Here is a 6703-nt window from a genome sequence, read left to right as displayed (position 1 = left end):
AATTCCGCAACTAAATCAACTTCTTCGTCAAAGAAACAGTGAGTAATTCAAACAAAAATCAAGTGCAGCTACGGCCTGAAGTACTGAAGAAGTTAGCTTTTGCGTGAGCTTTGATCATCCAATCAGAGGCGATTATGTCATCCTCCGCCCTCATGAAGCAACAGAGACTCTAAATCAAATTCTGATTGGTTGAATCAACATCAACACATTTAATCCATATATGTCTATGGTTTAATCAGCAGAGTTTTTATGGAAAGTCACCCGCAAAACCAGAAGTTGAAGATGGAAGCACTGACTGTATGAGGCAGACTTTCATGAACCTAGCAACAAGAGAGTGCTAAAATCTGATTGGTTAGAAACTTTTATGTGACTTAGAGCAGGGCAGCCACTGCGAGAGAAGCTGACAGAACAGTTGGAATGATCTACAATATATTTTGAACAAATGTATAAAAACAAAATATTAAACATTTCTCTGTGATACTTCCTTTTAAATTGTTTTAGGCCTTCAGTGAAAGCATTGCAGGCCCTGACGGTACGCCACAGTAATATAATATCTAAATTAAAGCAGTTTTCTTATAAAGATAAAATAAATGATTTTTAATCTGAATCTTAATATTACGCATAATTGTTTGTGATCCAAACAGGCAGAGCTGTGTGGAGTGAAAGGTTTGCAAATCTGCCGGGTCACCAAATCTACGTGAACACAATGTCAGCTGTGACCCTTCCTCCCCCTTCGGTTGAGTCGTCTGAAGCCACTTAATTCCCAAACTCAAACTAAAATGGAGCTCTGTGCTCCTGCCAGCTCTGCTACAACTCAACAGCACCGGCTGATTTCAACCTTCATCTCACTTTGTTGGCCACTTCAGTTCCTTAAACTGAGCTCACGCTATAGGAGCTCCTGCTTACACCAAGTTTTCAGCTGACTAAATATTAATAAATAATAAGAGGCTGTAACCCCGGAGTGTTGCATGTATAAGCAATAAATATGCCCTGCCTGGGTTATGATTACATTATAAAGAAACGCAGTGGATGCCCAGCCAATAAACACTTTTGTTTTTTTTTTTCTATGAACGTTCTCCAGCCAAAACCCGTGTGGATATATGCCAGGCACTTCCATCCATCCTCTCTATGATTTGCCTTCGTCCCAAAGACACCGCTGTGGTTAATGTATTCTAGCTGCTCTGACTTCCAGCACATCAATCCGTTTCACAGAATCTGTTGATTTTTGCTCCACGCGCCTTTGAACTCCAACATACCTCTGCAGCTTTCCCCCCTGATAAAACGGTTCGAAAAGGGTCGACGAAGCCGATACGGACAAACATGATACAGATGAAGATGACTAATTCTAAAAAGTACTCCCGTGATTCATGTCATTGCTCTTTTCCAAGAAGGCTTTTATATCATGCCAAGTGAAACTCATTCCTGAGATGAGTTTGAGATTATTAACCTTTTGCTAAAGTGGAACTAATTCCTGTGGACATGTTCACGGTATACTTCACTCGTTCGCTGAAATTTGAACCTGGAGAAACATCAAACATAAAACTGGAAATTACTGAACCTGAAACCTAATTTTAGAGGATTTCTTTTTACAATATATTACTCTTTAGAAAGTATTCACTTCTCCTTTAAAGTTAATATGCTATTCTTAAACCAGCATGGTTATTGGTAATCCCCAAAGCCTCATTTCTTTTTTTAACATTTAGGCTTCAAAATTGCCTATAAAAAAACAAAAACTGATAACTTCTGGACTAAAAGGTGAATTTCCTAAAGCGTAAAGATTCAAAAACACAATAAAAATTCATGTTTTTGTGTCCAAAATTGCATTTTCAGGAGTGGTTATTAGGGCCAATTTACAAACACTTTTTTTGTTTCTTTAATTATGACTTTAAATCTTGTAAATTTGTGAGAAAAAGAGTTATAGTTGTTAAATTAATAGAATAAAGTTGTATATTTATTAATTTAAAACACGTGCATTTTCACAAAATAAGTTGTAACCGTTCAGTTACAATAATAAAGTCATACATTTATGACTTTAAAAGTCATGGGCTAAATTTATGATTTTTTTAATAAATGTACATGTTTTAAAGTAATAAATTTATTACTTTAAAACACATAAATTTACGAGAAAAAGATTGTAACTGTTTGATAAAAAAAATAGTCATATATTTATGACTTTAAAAGTCATAGGCTAAATGTATGATTTTTTTCTTCTAAATTTATGTTTTTTAAGTAATAAATTTATGACTTTAAAACACAGATTTATAAGAAAAAAGTCGTAACTGTTAAATTATGATAATAAAAAGTCATATTTATGACTTTAAAGGTTATTTGCTACATTTCTGACTTTTTTCTTATAAATTTCTGACTTTAAAACACGTACATTTACAAGAATAAAGAGGAATAACTGTTAAATTACAATAATAAAGTCATGCATTTATGACTTAAAAAGTCATAAATTTAAAATATAAATGTATCAATTTTTTCTCGTAAATTTAAGTGTTTTAAAGTTGTAAATGTAAGACTTTAAAACATGTGAATTTGTGAGAAAAAAGTCATATTTATTACTTTAAAAGTCATTCGCTAAATTTCTGACTTTTTTCTCATTAATTTACGACTTTAAAACTCGTACGTTTACAAGAAAAAAAAGTTGTAAGTGTTAAATTATGAAATTAAAGTTGTAAATGTATGACTTTAAAAGTCAAAGGCTAAATTTATTACTTTTTTCTTATAAATTTTTGCATCTTTACGGTAGTGCACATGTCGCTAGGACCAGTCCCCAAAACAGGCAGCAAGTCAAAAAATGACAAGTTAGAGAAACCCAAACGTCAAAAACTGACACGGGGGAGGTCATTAACCAAACGTCAATATCTGATGACCTGGGGATGAGAATTTGTTGAAAAAATAAACTCTGAAAAGCCCCAGAATAAAGTATATCGTAATCTTCCACCTTTCTTTAACACTTTTCAAGACCAAATATGAGTATTACAGAACAAATCAACGATGCTTGAGAGCGGGGAAACACATTCTGGCAGGGGGCACACACCTTGGCACAACACCTTGTTTTTCAGGGTTCAGTGCCGTTAATGTCGACTTTCACGTATAAAATAAGGAGATTAGCGACACACCCATCAACGAGTTAAATATAAATCTTGCAATTTAGAGTTATTTAAGGTTGTACCGAACTATAATTCATGATGGCACTAATACTCCATCATATTCATCATCAATCTTGAAGATTTTCTGTGGCAACTCAACCAAACTTGCCGTTTTATCACTCCCCAAAATCCAACTTCCAACAAAACTGATGGTTGAATCTTTACAACAAATAAAACTTGTAAAGTTTTGAGAGGAGGGGTTTTTAATAAGCAGGTCTGCACAGACACACCAAGACGATTCCTTTAGCTCCTTGTGTGTTGATTTGATAATGTCTGCTTGTTACTGCTCCACGCAGACCCACACAGAAACACTTGCAAACCCTGCAGGAACAGCGTGTGACTCCATGTCCCTCTAGTCTAATTTTGTTCACAGCTTTCAGCCGCTTTATCCAACTGTGCTGCACAAAATAACAAAATATTGACCCAAACACCTCTTTAGGCATTCTCTGACAAGATGGCAAATTGGAGTAAAATTATTCAACCCCTCCTGTTGCCTCTCAGACTCTTGTAAATGTCATTTTTATGGAGGCGGCAGGACTTTTTGGCTTAGATTAATTTTTCTCCACAGAGTTTAGCCAAAGGGCTTGCTCTACATCTTCTCCGAGACTGATATAACATTTTTTTTTTTAAGATTTTGTATGCCAATCAAATTGAGGAAAGAGCAAAAGTCAAAGACAGACACGGCTGGCCTCCCCTTAAAAGAATACGCCAAACGTTCATGCTTAAAGCAGTTTACGTGGAAAAAAGCATCAGATCAGAAGCACAAGTTGCTTCTTTTGGGTTTGCTTCGAGCGTGTCAGTCTGACTTTGACGCCTGGCGGGACGCTGATGATGCCATGACAGATACCGAGCGACAATAAAGGAAACTTCAAGCGTCAATGAGCGTGGAGGCAGAACAAACAAACCCTGATCAGGTGCTTTAATCAGGTGAAAGAAGACACTAAGTTTAATGTTGGAAATCAATATTGTATCTCCACAACTCTTGCATTTAATAACATTTTTATTCAGCTTCAGAAAAGTCCTGGGTAAGTAAATAACCTAAAAATATGACCCCATGTTTCTGCTAAGAAGAAGCAAGTAGTTGGTAGGCCTACACTTCTTTAATTTATTTGTTGTCGAGACACACAGAGAGAAGTGTGTGTTGGTATATACAGAATTCGCAGACAAAAAAACTGACTACTCACTGACAATCCCTGGACACTAGGGGAATTTGAGGACTCCCCAAATTTGTAAGAGCAAATTTGCAATCCTGAGTGTCTAAAATGTATCCTCCCGCTTTTTTTAATATAGTCTTTTTATACCACTTGACCTGATTTTTCATCTATTTTTGTGCATAATACAGTGGTACACATCACACAGCAAAAACTGTACTTTCATATACATTTTTGATACACAAACAAAATTTTGGCAAACTTTTTGCTGATTTATAGCTCTACAGTCTCTTTAGATACATAAACATGATCACATTTGTCAATCGCTGTGTTTTATTGTAAGAAATTGGTTATATTTTGAGAAATAAATCGGATTTTCTCATGTATCTTGATGTAAGTTTCTTCCAGTATTGACGTGGATTGCTTGCGGCTCGCACACAAAATAGACCAGATACAGAAATGATCTGCTGCACGGCACGAGCCTTCAGCGGATGAACGAGGCGCTTCCGTGTCCAGTGTGAACCACACCATAGGTTAAAAAGGGCGCAGAATGGAAGCGTTCCCCGTTCTGCGTCCAGTGTGAACCACACCATAGGTTAAAAAGGGCACAGAATGGAAGCGTTCCCCGTTCTGCGTCCAGTGTGAACCAGGCGTAAGCTCCCTTTGAAGCATCCCTAAAATTTGCAGCTAAATCTCAACAAATATCTAGAACTAAAATGTGCAGGAAAGTGGTTAAATCTAACTTTCAGATATACAATTCTATATAAAAAACTAAACTTTTTTTTTAAACCCTTCCTCATTTCAAATATGTCTCTAAAAAGTCCTTGTTCAGCCTTAGCTGAAATCCCAAAAGAACTTGGTCGGTATCTGGTGTGCTGCATGCCCAGGACCCTTTGATTAGTCCTGCTTTGGAAACTGTTTGCTCTCTAAAGGTGTAACATGTGAAAAAAAGAAAGAAAGTGGCAAAGAAATAGAGGTCTACATGCATTTGAGGTACGAGTTAGGCAAAGTAGCAACTGGAATGCCGCAGATGCATTATGACTTCCGGCTTTTCCGTCAGGAGTCAGTTCAGTGTATCAGCTTCCTCCACTTTTGCATCCTCCTCTCTTATGGTACATTCACACTGAAGACTGCCGCGGAGCAACCGCCGAAGTTAATTCGCTGCCACATCATGAATGATGTTGAGCCAGTAGCTTGGGTTTATATGTTTTGGAGAGCTCTACAGAGTCACCGACAACCTCATCGCTGTGTCTGTTTTCACCAGATCTTTCAGAGTCTCTCTGAGTTTCGTGTATTTCACTCGTGCAGCGACAGTTACACATAAGGGCCGTTTTAAACGTAACTTCCATCTGTCTGTGGCTCAGTTTGAACTTTAACCCAAGAGGGGTGAAACAAAAATTAAAACTGAGGAATCTTTTTATGATTGTCTTGATGAAAATAAGAAAAACATCACTCGCCCATGAAACAAGAGCGATCCCGCTAGCTACAACGGCACTCACAGTGGCTCTCCGGGCTGCTGGGCAGCTAACCGCCTGCAGGCAAGCAGAGCGTGCTCTACTGCCCAGGGTCCCACAACCTGGGCAGTAGATCTCGCTAGATCTGCCATGCACCTGGACAGCAGCGATCGCGAAGCTATCCACTGGGCGACTGGCTAGCGTAGCCGTCCATACTCCATGAGATCTGTGACGGGCTGATGATCTATCCAGGGTGTATCCCGCCTTCGCCAAACAGCCTCGGTGGGTTGAGAACATGGATGTAAGTTCATGTCGAAAATCCTTGCATCAAGCCGCCATCTTGAATGTTTATTTCTACTCTTTGATCTAGTCATTGAAAAGGTCACATGCCCAAAGCTGAGACCACGATTGGTCAAGTTCACCGTGCAGTGCCTGCCGCCAAAATCGCGCCGCGGCAGATCGCGTCTTCACATTGACTTAACGAATAAACTCCACCGCGCCGGCTGCGTATGGAGTAAATGCACCATAACACCAGCTTTCTTCATGTCTTCGTTCACTGCATCCATAAACCTTCTCTTTGGTCTTCCTCTAGACTTCCTGCACAACAGCTCTAGATTCACTGTCTTCACTGTCTCTCCTCTGGACGTGTCTGAACCCTCTCAGTCTGGTCTCTCTGACTTTATACCCAGAACCTCTAATGTGCTGTCCCTCTGACGGACTCATTCCTGATCCTACAAGTCCCTCCCAAAGAGAACCTCAGTTCTGCTTACTGTCTTTTCTCAGTGCAAGCAAAACAACATGGCCGGTCTCCCCAGTTTTGTCCACCTTTCCTTTCATTTGAGCTAAAACTCTTCAATCACACCTGATACTTTTCTCCACCCGTTCCAACCTGCCTACACTCGCTTCTTCACTTAGCTTCAAGTAGGATACATCTGGCTCATTA

General features: G+C 38.7%; 1 protein-coding gene across 1 annotated transcript in view; it reads right to left on the bottom strand.

Moving 5' to 3' along the window:
• The window catches only part of chrm3a (cholinergic receptor, muscarinic 3a), a 140271-nt gene that overhangs the window by 125204 nt on the left and 8364 nt on the right, over nucleotides 1-6703 (bottom strand). The gene's annotated exons all lie outside the window — the stretch shown is intronic.

This window comes from Oryzias melastigma, linkage group LG15, assembly GCF_002922805.2.
Source record: "Oryzias melastigma strain HK-1 linkage group LG15, ASM292280v2, whole genome shotgun sequence".
Taxonomy (NCBI): Eukaryota; Metazoa; Chordata; class Actinopteri; order Beloniformes; family Adrianichthyidae; genus Oryzias; species Oryzias melastigma.
The sequence above is the reverse complement of the archived record's forward strand: the minus strand, read 5'-3'. Positions and strand labels throughout refer to the sequence as shown.